Here is a 16,290-nt window from a genome sequence, read left to right as displayed (position 1 = left end):
GGAGGGCTTCAGGCCCAAGGGTTTGGCAATTCAACACATAACTATTGTTTGTATCTATTCTCAATACCAATTTGCCTCATGGGGTTCTGTCAGGCAAAGAACAGCGAGTGCTCTTTTTCACTCCCGCTCTGTCTCCCTCTCCATCTCTTCCACTTTCTCCTTTAAATAACTCATCCACTCTGAAGATAATGTATTCACAATTTTTATTAGAACTGCCTTTGTCTCACATTTTTTGATGGCTAGAAGATGTATTCTACTTGGATGAGTGAGCAGACCAGTCTGGCACTCACATAGCCATATGCCAATTAGATACCTCTGGTTGCTGATTACTAGCCATTCTCTTGGGCTGCACTGCTCTGGAAGCCATACCTGACTGCACCTATATTACACGCACCCTCCAGCCACTCTTATTTGACTATGCACAGGACAAGCAGCACTCTTCTTGGGCTGACAGACCATGTCACAACTGATTGGAAAACATGGTCTTGAACACAAACAAGCAATGGAAACAAGCATGACCCCAAGGCATGCCAGTTTTGTTTTTCAAAGTACAAAAAGGTAGACAATCGAGATTACTCTATTGTAAGATATCTTTGCGAGATTCAGCAGCAATTGTGCTCATCCAGCCAGCGCATCTCAGAATGGGTGAGTAATACAGGCTATCCTGAAAATCTTAAAAAAGAAAAGCTCTTAAGCTGCTAAATATCTGGGTCAAAGGAATCATGCTAGGCTCTCAGTGGCCGTAGAAAACCTGGCAAACAGCAGCATGGCTCAGATGCTGGTGTGAGTCTTATTAGATACTCCACGATCTGATGGAATGCAATCTGCTCCTCTGTCTCCTGTGGTCCTTGTTTGGGGCTCACTCATTGAATTCAGCGAGAAAAACCCTGCAGCTAGCATAAGGGAGCAGATGAGCAACACTCTACACCCCTCCCTTTCACAGGTGGTCACAATAATTAATGTTTGATTAGATGTTTCCAAATGAATGGCAAAAGCTAATTTGGTATGCCAAGGCTCTGAACAATCACCATGCGATCCTCCAGCCTCTCTTTAAATAAGCCAAACACCCTGTTCTGTCTGGAGTGAAAACAAAGGCATTTGATCCCAGTCTGTTTACCAGAGATGCCACCCTCTTCTCTGGATTTCCACATAATTATGTAGCCAACCAGCTCATTCCCGCTTCAGATTCTAAGCTTAAACTCCCATCTATATCGCTGCGCCATTCTTTGTGTGTTGCATCAAGTGGATTCAGGTTAACACAGCTGCGAGTATTTTTTCCACATTGTAGCGCATGTAATTGTTTTTGATTGGGGTTGGCAATATGAAAACAGAAATCCATCTACATCCAAAGGAGCTGATTTTTGCAGATGTTTTCCTTGGCAGGAATGGCCATGACAGCATTGAAAGAATCACAAATGCACAACACATTTTTTTGTATTCCTTTGATCCGAGGCTTATTTTAGCAGTCGGTTTCTTCTGTTTCTGTATAGATTGGTATTTAAAGAGTATTGCACTACATTTGATTCTTTAATTCCTTTGACACCAGGAGTTTTAGTCTATTCAGAACAGTAACAAAGACAGTGCCACTATTATGCTGCCTGAATGGATGGTGACAGCTCATTATATAAAACGTGTTTGTCATTTCCAGAATGTTTAGCTTCTTTTGTATTTTCATTGCAGCTGTAAAACAAAAGAGCACAGATATATATAGCTCAAAATGAGTGGAATTCAGTTCAATTTTGATGGAATCTTGGGAGTCAGCATCTTGACAGTTGAGCATTAGTCTCAATCTGATCATAAATTCTGAAAAAAATATTTTTTCCACCCTTAAAATAAAGAAAACGCACATTTGGATAACTAAATTCATAAACAGCTGCACTCTTAATTGGACACCATGCACATGATGTAAAATGTACCTGAGCAAGATGACTGCCAGTCATCCCTTTCGGTGATCTGGTTGTTACAGTAGCAGATGCTTTTTTTTAGTAGTCCCACCGAAAGCAGGAACAGGGCAGAGGATGGTCCAAAGATGTTAAGTTTGACGGGGAGAGTAAATCACCTGCACCAGGCCTTCAACCTGAAGCATCATGCAGTGGCTTAATCCTGTGTGAATCAATGTGTTGTGGGCTGGGACTGTGTCACACCTCCAGCAGTGACTGGTATTAACTCCCCGGTGCTGGCTCTGTCAAGCACTCACCCACTGATGTTCCTACTCTGGTTGGCACAAGGCAGCCCGAGCTACTGTAAGGAATCTGAGGAAGACAAAAACAGACAAGGAAAAAAAGAGGCAATGATGTTCACATCTTTCAACTACAGTGCAAAAATCTGACGCCTCATGCAATGACATTTTATTATTTATGTTTCACATGATACACAGTTGATAGCTAGTGAGCTGCAAAAGGCAAGAAGTAATGAATAACAGTGTGAAAATGCAGGGAAGCTCTACAGAGATGCATGACATGAATGCAATGTCTTTTTTTACACACGATCAGCAAATACTGGTCCAGAGGTAGGACTTTGCTGTGATTTATAATCCACTCATCTGTTCTTTCTTATTCGCTCTACTCTTCATCTCAGTGCAAAGATCCCCAAGAAAGTTTCTGTGCATAAGAAAAAAGGATTATTATGTTTCCAGTTTTCAGACGTACTGCTGTTAAAAAGGCGAAGGGCAAGTTGTGCATTATAGCAGCAGGTGAGTTTGCTGTCGACAAATTTTGCATAAATCTGCAAGGTTTGCAGTGATTATTTGTCTATCCCTCAGTCTCCAGGGGGCATGTAAGACAATGACAATTGAGGAGTTGAAGTTGCTTCCCATAATATTCAATGACAACCTGTCAACCCTCTAGCCAAGATCTTCTTGAGAGCTCACCCAGATGGAAATTGAGTCCTATTAACGCCTTCTGACTTTGTCTCAGTGCTTCCATGCTCTCTTATTGACCTTTCTGGTCATACTCCTGAAAACCACGGCTCATAATGACCTGATTTCCCAAGGCCTTTAAGTGCTTTGCCCTGCCATTCCATTGTGGCTCAAATGAGCTTGTCTCTGCAGCTGCACTCCTCCTCCAGCGGGCAACTAACTTAATAAAAGCCAACAAATAGGGTGGAAGAAAGGTACTCCTGGTAGACAGAGAAAAATCAATTGCAAACATTTCAATTTCAAGTATGTACACACAGTTCATTCATTTTTTATTCAGTCTGTTGTTTATTAGAGTCAAGGTGCATGTGCGACATTTTCTTACCGCTTGTGAATTTCTGCCTTTAGTTGATAATGAAATAAGTATTTTTGTGTGCTTTAAATCACAGCAGTAACCTTAAGATGGACAATACGGCACTTCGTACAATCCTGGGAGCTTTAAATCGACCACTTTTGTTTTTGCCAATGCAGCTTAAGGGATGTCACTGCCAGTCTGTTAACCAGTGATTCCACCACTTTAGTCCAGACTGAAAAATAACAATTAGTCTGCTCAAACACCTCCCACAAACTTGATGCAGAGTCCTCAGGTGATTAATCTTGGTGACTCCTTATCTAGCACCACAGTGGGGTGAAAATTTAGTGTTTCATTGAAATATCTCATCAACATTTTGACAGAATGGCATCTAATTTAATATACACATTTACATCACACATGAATGAATTCTGATTACCTCATTTCACATTTAGCAATTACAAAGAGTAATTAAACTGGGTGGTTAAAATAAATTAGTATCTGCTTTAGCTTAAATAAGTGTAGTAGTTCAAACTCTAGATTATGTATTACCCTAAGCCACCACATCTATTTGACACTGGGTCAGTGCAGTCTCTTCAGCTTTCTCTGCTTAACATCTTCTACCTTTAAGTTAAGCTCAAAGGCAGAAGTGTTTGCCATCCTCTCTCCTGACAACAATTGCCTCCAACCTTAAACCTGCCTTATGCTTTTCACCCCCCTTCAGGAGCTTACCTCGCCTGGCTTGGCACTATACTCCAGTCCCACAGCTAAAAGCTCTCTTGACAAGGCAGAATGTTTGCTCTGCAATGTGTGCAAGTGTGTTTCTTGAAATTGAGGTCTGTAAATGACATTAAGGTTGTCTAAAATGTCCATCCCTTGTACAGTATTCTGGTGGTTTTGTTGTTTGCAGAGGTTCACAAAAACTCAATAAAAAAGAGAATAGAAAGAAAAAGTAATGATTTCTATCGTCTTTCATAGCTTTTCCAAAAACTGCTAATAAGTACTATTAATACTGTAAATGTACTATTACTATAAAAACTGTAAAACTGGAATCCCTCCTCAGCTACCTGCCTCACTGGTGGAAGTCAAGACCTTGATATTTTGCCAATATAAACTTAGGACAGATATATATAAAACAAAATAAATGTCTAATGTGTGCTCCAAAAACATCAGCTGATACACTGAACTTGGCCATTCCTTGTGTATTGCCATCTGCTAAATGATTTCTAGTTGCTGTTACATTTTAGAGATAAGACTTTAATCCAAACATTGAATAAATTAAATTCTGCATCTCAAAAGAAGCTCCGCATTTAATGAACAGGCTTGGCAGCATCCACAGACCCAAGCTTTTCACCATATCATAAACCAGTTCCCAGCTCGGTACCTTGGCAGACAAACATCAGAGACAGCTGCACTGCAGAGTCACTAATCACCTCACTAAAACAGACAGTATATTATGCAATGCGTACATGAATTCAGTCCCAGACTGTTAAGATGTTGTATGTGGCAGTATCTGAAAGAGAGAGGTATCTCAATTCTGCCAGCACCTCAAACAGTCTGGCAGCCCAAGCAGCTGCTCCTGAAGCCAGGGTTGTGAACTCAATCAGCTGCATGTTTATCACTGTGGCACCAAACTTACTATGGCTCTTTTTCCCTGCCTCCATGAGCTATAGATGCAGTGGTATGGCCAGTTAAGCCAGCCAACGGGGGTCACAGTACTGATAACAGGAGAAAAAATACATATATAAATAAGCCACGCCCATAAGTGTCACCAAATAAAGATGAGCTATACAATACCACCCATCTTAATTCTGATCTATTCGTTGATTTTTCGGGTCTTTTTTTATCACAATGTGTTGATTGTTTTTCTCAGTTTCTGTATGGTTATTTAAAAAAAATTACTTTGAGCTGGGCTGGAAATTCAGTGAATGCCTGGAAGATAAATGACAAAGTAAATGTGATCAGACAAAAAATGCTCCATGTGATATTTAAATATGCACAAGCTGCAGAGAATCTCTTAATCAAATGAGTTATGTCACATGTAATAGGACATCAGACATACTCTCATACAGAGAGGATATCTTTTTGCCAGTCTTGTTTTGTTTGGGGAAGTATTTTAGGGGGAGTTTTGGTGTTTGGTGAAGTCTATTTTTAAATTGAGCCTTAATGTGAAGATTTTAGTTCATCAATGTTTCTATATTTCTGTATCTGATGAAAGGAACAATTAAACTAGGCAAAGCTGTAGCCCACAGCTATCTGAACATACAAACTCCTCTGCTATACTGATCAAAATCAAACCTCTGACAGAAAATAATAATTACTGTGCCTCTAATGTTCATCCAAAAAAAATTGACAGAAATTCATTTGGAAAACTGTCTGATGTATTCTACTGCTGAAGGTAAAAGGACACCTTTGGGCATCAAAGCGGTTTTAGGCATGTAAAACCTGTTAAATTTCACCGGTAGATATTCATACACCTTTTAATTGTTCACAGATTTCCTTGTTCAAAGTGAATCAATGGCCTTTAGAAAAAAAAATTATTCCAATTGATGTAATGCCTAACACAAAGCCACAGAGCATTGTGTTGATAGCCAGATAATTCTTACAGAATATTTTCTTCACACCATAAATATTTCATCGCAGACATGAAAAAGGACCTCGACAATGTCAAATTAGCACAACCAGAACAAAGCTGCAAAATAATGAGCTTTTTCCCTTTTACTGATGCGAACATTTTTGATAAGAATAAGATAAGTCTCCCTCAAAAACACTGTAAAGAGCTTAAGTTGCCTCACTGTACACTGTTAATTCCAGTAGCTTTCGTGGCTTACATACATTACTTACCTTTGTTTGGAAATGAAGAATATACTAGCTTGTATTGAGTTGCAGTTTACTCATTGTTGTGGAGCAATGTTAAACAAATTGAGTGACAACAAAGGAAACAATGACATTGTTTCATGGGGAGAAAGGAAACTGCATTAAACTGTGCTGAATCTGCCAAACAGATGGAGGAGAAGAAGAGCAGCAAATTTGGGATTGCTTCGTTAACTTCAAATATAATTGTGTATTGTGGACAGATGTGGAGAGCTAGAAACCCAATGGCCTGTTTGAAGTTCGCCACCTAAAGCGCATTCATGGTGCATTGTAATGTAAATTCTCCACAGACGAGTCAAGAGATTAGGATTATATCTGACAATTATTTTAAGTATAATTTGTATAGAACATGACTGTTTCTATAAGAGCCTGACTTCACTCCACAGATTGTTCTCCCATTATTATATTGAACTTGCATGGCTGAAACTATTTCTGTAATATTGTAAGTAAATTAGGATGTGGATGAAATGGCCCAATAACAACATTTAAGTTAAGAGCCTAAATCCTGCAGATTGTGAGTATAAACTCATGTAAAACTTAAATTGCTATTTTAAATTGTTGAAAATTTACATTATTTTATGAGCAGTTTTGTTCGTTACTGCTGATTACAATAAACCTATGAGTTTTCCTTTCTCCAGGCAGTAGTTGTTAGCTCAAACAAGATGGCTCTTTTACTGTTTTTGGAAGTTTTTTGTGCTATTGAATGTTTCATGATGTTGTAATCCATTTGTTCATTGCTTAGTTCTGCAAGCCAGATTTCACAGACAAGTGCGCCATTGTACTGCAAGACCTCCCTGTTCTACGTCGTGATGATCTTCATAACATCTACAACACTGATAAGTTTTTATAGTTGCATTTTAAAAGAGCGAACAGAGTTGCAGTGAAGTTTGTTTGGAATTTGCAAGTTTTACCAAGAGCTAGAAGTTAATACTAATTGTACAGGTGTGAAGTATGTATGTACAGTATGAAGGTTTGTTTTTTATTTTAGTATCTTTTTGAAGCATGTCAGGGTTTTACTTCAGGGTTTCCGTGAGGATGACAGAAGGGGGACACCGCATGGGAGAAGAAAAAAGAGGAAGCACCAAATTACAGCTGACTTCATTCATATATAACGGTGATACCACCCTGGTGGATGGACTGAGGTGACTGTTGCAGTGAATTGGTGCTATATTAATTTAATTTAATTGGGTAACAAATAAACATGTGAAAAACCTGATTTCTCAAGCTGTCGTTTCTTCACATGTTACTATGAACAGTTGTCTAATAATTGCATTTATGAAGCAGGCTTCTAAGAGTGAGGACGCCTGGGGTCTGTTGCAGGTGCAGCCTGTCACTGGTGAATCTGTGCTCATCTCTCCAAATCATTTTCGCCTTGATCAAGGGTCTTTCTATAAGAGATATATTAATGGATGTTTTCAAGAAGCTGCCTCAAGTAGTTTGCCTCTTGTTTGGGATTTTAGTGCTTTTTGCTTGGACTAACCTAAAGACTTATTCATTCAAATGACGCTTGGAAGAGACTCCTACCAACACATGTTTTAAATTACAAGCTTGGTCACTGTACTTTCCCATTTCAGGAGTCCACATGGCCTCCTGAAGTGGTTTTAAACCATTACATGTGAAACTACATCAGGTTTTGTGCACTTTTATGTCTAAATAAATTAAACCCGTTTTCTGCATTTCGCACCTCTCCTACAACTGATATTGCCATAAAAAGTGTCACACATAACTTTCATACTGACTACTGATACCTCCACTTGTGTAAATTACATTTTCAGATGAGCAGTGTCACTTGTTTTAGGAAGGAGAGAAATAAAATACGTGTCTGTCTTTATGCGTTTATTTTTGGAGGAAGGCTCGTTTTTGTTATTCTTCCTCTGTGGATTTCTGACGCACTTGAATAACACAAGTAACACTTGCTTCTTTTTTTTTAAGTGAATAAGGCTGCATGAGATTTTTTTGTCAAGGTTAATTTACACTTTACTGAGAGGGTATCGCTCATGCATGGCAACTATGATTTGGTTCATGTTACAGGTAGGTCATTCTCAATCAAGTTAAAGGTGCTGACAGTATGTGCAAAACAGGGCAAAAAAAATGCACAAATAAATAAGGATTTGGTGCAGAAACAGAAACTCTAAAAGCCAATGTGTGAAATGTTTGAAGCAGATCAGGGAAATATTCTACAAAAGGCAGCGATAGATGCTGAAGCTGAAAGAGGAAAAAACGGTTCCTGGATAATCGGATTTGTTTTGTGCAGCTGTTCCACCTGGCCTCCCAGCCTCCACCGCCCCTTCATTAAAAAAGCTTATAATTATCTCAGCCGTGGCTGTAATCCTGGTCACTCCATCTCCCCTTTTCAATTGATAGGCACATCTCGTGGGACTAGGGTATGCAGGTGAGTGTGTCTGAGTCCCGACTGCTTAGGATCCGGAGGGGATTGTCGCACAGAAAGGGAGCCATCAGTGTGAGCAAGAGAAGTAGCGTGACGGCGTCAGGATTAATTTCGAGGAGGCCTGGTTGCTGAGGTTGGCTGATAACATGGGTCAGCAGCTGCAGAGACACCTGGACCCTGAAGCCACGAATGTTACCCTGGAAAATAACTGTTAATGTACTGAGAGCTGTGTGCATTTATCTGCGTGTGTCCAAGTGTGTGTTTGTGTGTGTCCAAGTGTATGTATGTAGTAAAGGTAGAGGAGGAGCTGATACCTGCCTAGCCTGCAGAAGATGTCCAGAGATGGTTGAAACCTGTAAAAAGTCAATTATACAGAGGGGAAAAATGTGGAGAAGAGGGGAACCATGGGTGAAATTAAAAGCCTGCTTCTTGTGATAAGTGGTGATGATGGGAAGTCTGTTCTTTTTTGTAAGTGGTAATCTGGGGTGGTGTAAAAAAATGTCAAAATGTTCCAGCGTGTTGAGGAAAGAAGAGGTTGCACGCTGTGTGAAAGAGGAAACCGAAAATGTAGCATTCTAGTTTGACACAGGACTTGATTTTCTTTGCAAAAATTAAATCAGTGGTAACAGTTAACAAAAAAAAACAAAAAAAAAAACAAGCTTTGCTGGTTTTAGTGTCTATGGATATATCAAACAATACTCTGTCATATGCTCAGTACATCCTGCAATCAGCTAAAGAAGAAAGCTGCTCCACTGCAGGTGAACTTAGCTTTTAAATTCATCTTTGAATTTGATATTTTCAGAGTCAAGATTTTTAAGACTGTCATATTAAGTCATTGGGAACAAGTCAAAGGACAAATAGATTACAAATGCTCAAAATAAGATCTGTAAGACTACAAAAAATAGGAATTAGTATCAGTACCTAAACAGAGCCTAAGACAAGGATTTAGCTCCTGTATAAAGGGATAATTTTTGTATTTTAAGTCATCAAAAACATTATTATTATCTTTCCCCCTCTCAGATCTAAATGTCAGAACATTATGTTCACTTTGTTCACTGACCTTTCCAAACCCATCAACACTGACGACAGCGCTAATAACCCAGTCACACGCCACTATGTTTTTTTCCTCACACTGTGCCATTTACATATTTGAAACAATGAGATCATTTTTATGCAATGAATTATTGTGTTTATTAATGCCGTCATGTGCATCACTCCAAAACTGCGGGTGGGACTGAAACAAAGACGATGATTTCACACTTAATAAAAACACACATTATATGGGTTTTGCCATTTAGAAACGTTCAGAGCTAATTTCTCATGTTTTTTAAAAAACATTAAAGCACCTGCCCAAGAGCACAACATATTCAAATTTCTCTGCCATCAAACACAAGTAAAGTAAATCTTCAACAACATAAAGTCGTTAGGTGAGCGCAGTTCCACGCACGCAGACACAACCACTCAAACACTCACAGTTTTTGAAGTGTCGTCTATAAGCTCAACTGCGTCAGAACTCAAAGTTCACATTTAGGGATGTGAGGGGGAACAAGTTGACATTTTGTGCTTTAAGGTGGCACGAGTACTGTGCCAAGAGATAAGGGCTCAGGACAATAGATAAAGACTGCTTGAGAGACAGCATGCTGAGCCTGTAGCTGTATGGATTATCAAAGCGCAGCCATGGATGGAAAAGAGGAGGGCAGAAGATGGGGAGGCTGGCCCAGTGTCTCTTACTGGGAATTATGGTTCCACACAGAAGAAAGGCACTCAAATGGCTGACTTCCTGTATTGATTGGCGGGTGTTCCAGGGATTAAACCTTAACCTTATATTGATCCAGTTTTCTTTGTGAGTCTGGATATAAGGGAAGAACTCTGGCCATGAGACAGCTGCTGCATTTCCCCTCGCTGATTTCTTAATTTTAATTGCTACACAAAATTCAGCTTAAGCACCTACACATCTGATTTTTATCTACAGGCCAACAAAGAAAAGATTCAAAGTAATACAGAGAAATCCTAGAAAGGAATAGATGTGTAAAATGTGGTGCCACATGCACAATGTCAGGTAGCTGAACAAAAGAAAGCTATTATTTTCAAATGTTTGACTCAGATCTGACAGGCAGCCATGTCCACTGGAAAAAAGCCAGTGCTATCAGCTCACCATTAGGATAACTGATGTCGCTCGCAAGTGTTAGTGCCACACAAGGCTGATAAGCATAGACTTGAGAGGCAATTTGTCACTCACTCCTTGGGTGTTTATGTTGGGTATAGCATGAAACGAAATAAGTGCCTACTTTGTTTTGGCAATAACAATGAAGCTCTTTGCCGAGTGGGAGGCTGTTCGATAGAGTTGTATTCACCCGCTGTAGACTTGCACAAGAATGCACAATAATCAGAGATGATTGTAATGGCTGCAAAGTGTACATTGAATAACTCTCCCTTGTACATGATTGGCTACTGTGCTCCCTAAGCACACTTTAGCGTTCGCTATAGCCGAATCTCATTTGCAAGAGTAAGTGGAGTGTGATTGTGATCATGTTTTTGCAGTTGTTGCTTCAAGACTTTAAGCATTCTTCAAAATCAATAGACGTTACAATTTACACATTTTAAAATATACTTTCGCACACAAATGTTTAAATTGTTTATGTTTGTGATTAGTGTCAGTTATCTCATGCATCTATTCTATCTCGTTCTGGATTATGTTTATAAATAATTTTATTATGACTATTTTGAACAGCGCCGTGTACAGTTTCAAAGATAACGTCAACGTGAAAGTGAAACAGAAAACCAGGCCAAACTTTGTTCCAGCACTTGAAAGCACAAAACAATGCATACAACACAGATTGTGCATATCTGTGACTGTGAATGTATGCACACTCTATGACCTGTTGCAAAAATAACATTCGCATTTGCTGTTTCAACTTTTTTTTAGGCGATTTCCTATAAGGTAGTTAGATACTGCTCATACTTTTAACAGTTTTTTATCATTCAGTCTGTGAAAACATAAGATTTTGTGTCTTTGTTAACACTGGGTAAAAGATCGTGATTAAATAAATCAATGTAATTGAAAAAAAAACTACTTTCAAAAGTGATTAAATCAATTTTAGAATTAGAACTGGTGTTAGGACTTGTGGAATTCTAATACAACTGATACAAACAACCACGAAATGCAATTGACTAATTGGTCCACAAAATGTGCTGGAAAATTGCATTCAAGCAAAAGTAAATTACCTTTGTAAAAATTTAATTATATAAAAGATAAAAGTAAATAATAACATATCACTTCTACTACTGTGTTGAAATATCAGTGTTTCTTTTAATGCAACATCATTACATCATCCTGGATGAACTGCATCAAGCTTTTAAGTCTAACCCAGCTATAAATCATGCTTTATATAGTTAAGTATTTTGCAGCAGTAGAAAATACAGTCCATGCATCATCCATGAAAACGTTCTTCTTCACGATTGTAGCTGATTAACTAGACAACAAATAAGATGACCACACTTATCATACCCTCACTTAAACCAAGGAAATAAATAGTAATTAAAGCCAGATGAATTGAAGTCGCATAAACAATATAAACTTTCATATCTGCAGCCACAAACACACTTATCAAACTGAACACAATTATTCATTTTTTTAAGTCAATGGTGCATACAAAAAAGCTTTAATAAAGCATTTATACTGCTATTAATTCTAGTACAAACTAATACAATTTCCTTTTTTGTCACACGTTTCCAAAAAACATCCCACAGTTAACTACTCATAGAGAAAAACAGTTTAAACTATGGATACACAAGCTTTCTAAAGGAACCATATGTTTCTTCAGTCTTATCATTCTCAAGTGTGCGCAGAGGCTACAGGAAGTCATTTGGCTTGGTTAGCAAAAGTCTTAGATATGCATGCTGAGCTAAAGAAAGTGCCCAAAGGCAAATGTGCACATGCTTTTTTTGGTGTATGAAGGAGTTGCGCAACTTTGAAGACAGTATTCAGTTTATGACCAACATAGAGCTGTGGCCTCCTGCAGTTTCTTTGCCGCTGCAGCTGCAGAGCGACTCCAGCCTTTTGTTCCAGTCTAACAGTTTTCCCAGACTTTATTTTTACAATATGCCAAATGTGAGCTGTAATGTAGAAAAATATAGTCTTTCAGGAATAATGACATTTCTAGAAACACTCAAAATAATATCTCACAAAAGACAACACTCTTTCTGTAATATGATTTAAATTTATGTATATTAATAAATTTTAGCTTGTCCTGACCGAACACGGTGTACCCACAAACTACATCTGCTCTGTAACTGACCTCATCGACTGTTACCATGACACTGTTTTTTGATATTGTCATTAGCAAAATAGCTTTAAGGCTAAAAACGCAGTGATCTAATTAGGTCTGACACACAGCTACCATGATAAAGTCTGACTGATTTTTCTGTTATGTTTACTCCATGATCTGATGAAGAAGCGCTGCAAAAAGTGACAGAAGATGTAATCTCCAAATGGCCTCGTGCAGTTCTCATTTGTACTTTCCCACAGCTGAGGCTCTTTACATTTTCACAAATTAACAGTTATAAAGGTTTTTTTTTTGTTTCTTTCTTAAATTGAGTTCAGCTTGGGCTTATTTGGCATGTGAGGCGCATGTGTTCCAAATTACTCAAATCACAACCAAGCGGGACATTATCATCTAGTTCCCTCCCTATTTAAAAATGCACACCCTCACCAGGGTTTTAATAGTTTTGCAATTTTCATTAGTTTTTATTTTTATTTAGTTTTGACTTCAGATTTTTAATTTTATATCAATTTTAATTAGTTTTTACCAATTGTTTGTTAGTTTAGTTTAGTTTTTATTTTTTTGAAAATCCTTAGTTTCAGTTTAGTTTTGATTAGTTTCAGTTATAGTTTTAGTTGTGTTTGCAATAATTAAGTGTAACAAAATCCCACTTTCATCATATCAGTCATTCTCTTCTGCGTATGTTGCGATTCCAGCTGCCATCGGGATACATCACGTTGCCTTGCCTGGGGTTAGCTTCTGTTTTCTGGGGATGAGGGTTGAGTGTGCTCCCTTACCTTCTCAACGTAGGTTAGCCTTCTTGTGTGAGCTTTTCAAGTGCACTTTAAGGTTTGTGGGATTTTTTTCCCTTTAGAAATGTCCCTCATAATTTGTCTCTTTCCACTACAAGACACTTGCTTTATCCAAAACACAGTCATATTCAAAGTAATCCCAAATTGGACTCTGGCGCTTTCTCCCAAACTTTCCTGACATGATTCTGCGCGTGGACGGAGCAGCGACACAGACGACTCAACTAACGTACTGCCACCTGCTGGCATAATGAGACGGCAAGAAAAAAATCTGGAAACTAAACTTCATTTTCACCCTTGACTATTGTATGACACGCACACATCAATGAAAACTAAACACATTTTTGCTATAAATTCAGTTAATTTTAGTTAGTTTTGTGAACACTCATTACAGTTTTAGTTAGTTTTCCTTTTTTTGTTTTTATTTTTATTTCCATTAACGAAAATGTTTTTTCACTTCTAGTTTTCGTTATTTTGTTAGTTTTCGTTAACGATAATAACCTTGACCCTCACTCCATGTTTTAGAAGTTAAATAAAAAACTGCAAAAGCATGCTTGAATGGCATCAGGCACTAGCATGTCCATGACGCTATTGCATCATACTTGCATTTTGCCTAGTGTCAGCTGGTGTCGGCCTTGTGTTCGCCTCTTTTACTCTCTGTGCTCATGTACATATATTTTCCAAGAAGTCCCGTAAAGCTGTTCTCATTTTTCCTTATATGATGTTTCCAGTCTAATATATTTCTCGCCCATCAGATCCAGTCAATTTCCTACCAGGTGGTCACTGTTTTTTTCCTAACCTGATATTATTTGACAAAATCAGTTCGCAAATAATTAAAGATGTTGTGTTGTGATTTTGAGTATATTTGAATATACAATGATGCCTAAAGAGAAAGGTCATTCACAGTTCAGCTGAATGTGCTGCTACCGGTCAAAAAGCAGAGTAGGAGCAGAGAAGAGTGCCAGCAGCTGGAGTTTTGTGGGGTTGTGCAATGTTTTACAGAATGCATGGTTAAGGTTGATCCAGGAAGCCACTGGGGGTCTGTAAAGTTACTAAACCTAGTACTAAAGTTTCAGACTTGGCAATGATGAGAAGAACTTGTGAGCAAATATGACCAAGCTTTCTTGCAGAGGTAGAGAGGGCAAAGGTTTGAGCGCAGAGTGAGAAGAAATGGACTGCCATGATTTTGCAGAGGTAGCGGCCTATATAATGCAACATCCAGCTATTTTAATATGAACAGTTTTGCCTCTCTCCATCTTAGAAAAATATATTGAAATAAGTCAATGTACAGACCAGAGCTAGAAGTGCAGTGTTGCGTCTTATCTTTTCAGAAAGATTCATGACAAAAAAAAAAAACTAATAAAAAAACATGGATAGAGTTCAAAAGTGGCTTTCTGTATTCCAGACCTCTTCAATCTTGTACTAGTCACAATGTGCAAAGCACTTGGTTTGACAGGCAGCTGTCAGCCTTTTATTCTGTGTATAAAACTGGGTAAGGGATAAGGAATTTCTGTAATTCAATTCAAAAGTGCTTTGACACAGAGAAATGATGGCTTAGGTCTAGCTTAGGGAAAATGACAGTGAATAAAACTGCTAAACCTAGCAGCTTGTTGAGCCAAGCATACAATAAGGAGGCCTTACATCAGCACTAGTGTGCATTTTAAGGGCAGAAAAGAACAAGTGACATCTTCATAAATGGTGCCATGCTGAACTCAGGGTATTGTGGTATTGCAAAGTAAGATTTGTGCAATCACAGTCTTGAAAGTGTTGGTATAAAACATTATTTTAAAGATGCATAATAAATTAGATTATTTTTTAACTAGAAAAAATGTCAAATGTTGAAAGTATACAACATAACCACATAGCTGAAAGCTGTACGATACTTTATTACTACCTTCAATGCATGGTTTTATGTTTTGGTTATGTGGAAGCAGCTATATATATATATACACACACACACAATCAAAAGAAATCAAAAGAAACTCCACTCAACCTGATCGGGATTAGGATTTAGGAAGTGGTACACCAATTCTACTCTAAGAAAGGCCAGTTGTTTTTTCCCTCCATTTTGAGAGCATAAAGGACAGAAACAGAATACTAAGCAAAATAAAGCATTTTCAGTGTAACAACAAGCAAAAATGACACATCAGTACAGCATTGCTTTGATACTATACCAGAAGAATGAAAATACCCAAGTTGTTTTATAAAGATCATTGTATTATGATTGGCAAGGCAACTTCAAAATGACCTTTACTTTTTCATTTCATTTAATGAATACGTCTGCAATGGTTTAACAAGATGTTAAGATGGAAGAAGGATGGAAGCTTGTATCTGTTTGTGCTTGCATTCATTATCTGATTAAATAATTTAATAAGTCAAAATGCGTTAATAAGAGCGTAACCTTTGTAAAAGATATTATGAATTGCTAAGTTGCATCATCTTTAAATTCACCGAATCTCTTGCCAAATAATGGAAATACATTCCTCTACAAAGGGCCAAGCATGTTGCACCACTTTACTGAACAACCCAGAGGAGTTCAAACTGATTTGTAGTTGGCTTCTGCCGTGAAATTGCATGTACATGTAATTACTGTGAATATCCCTACACTATCTAGCTATGAAATGGATAGATATTGTTGACAAAATGTAAAAGCAGATGTACAAATTGAACAGGAACGGAGAGTTTAAAACACAATGGGAAGATCATTTAGCTGAGCTTTTCCCCCCTACTTGTTATTACAGCCTTGTGGA

General features: G+C 38.0%; 1 protein-coding gene across 1 annotated transcript in view; it reads right to left on the bottom strand.

The window, feature by feature from the left end:
- Positions 1 to 16,290, bottom strand: part of thsd7ba (thrombospondin, type I, domain containing 7Ba) — a 201,625-nt gene that overhangs the window by 158,228 nt on the left and 27,107 nt on the right. Inside the window, exon 2 of the mRNA XM_076875192.1 lies at positions 1,917 to 2,252. The gene's annotated coding sequence lies outside the window, so the exon portion shown is untranslated. The remainder of the gene's footprint in view (positions 1 to 1,916; positions 2,253 to 16,290) is intronic.

This window comes from Maylandia zebra, linkage group LG16, assembly GCF_041146795.1.
Source record: "Maylandia zebra isolate NMK-2024a linkage group LG16, Mzebra_GT3a, whole genome shotgun sequence".
Lineage (NCBI taxonomy): Eukaryota > Metazoa > Chordata > Actinopteri > Cichliformes > Cichlidae > Maylandia > Maylandia zebra.
This window is presented reverse-complemented; position numbering and strand designations above follow the sequence as displayed.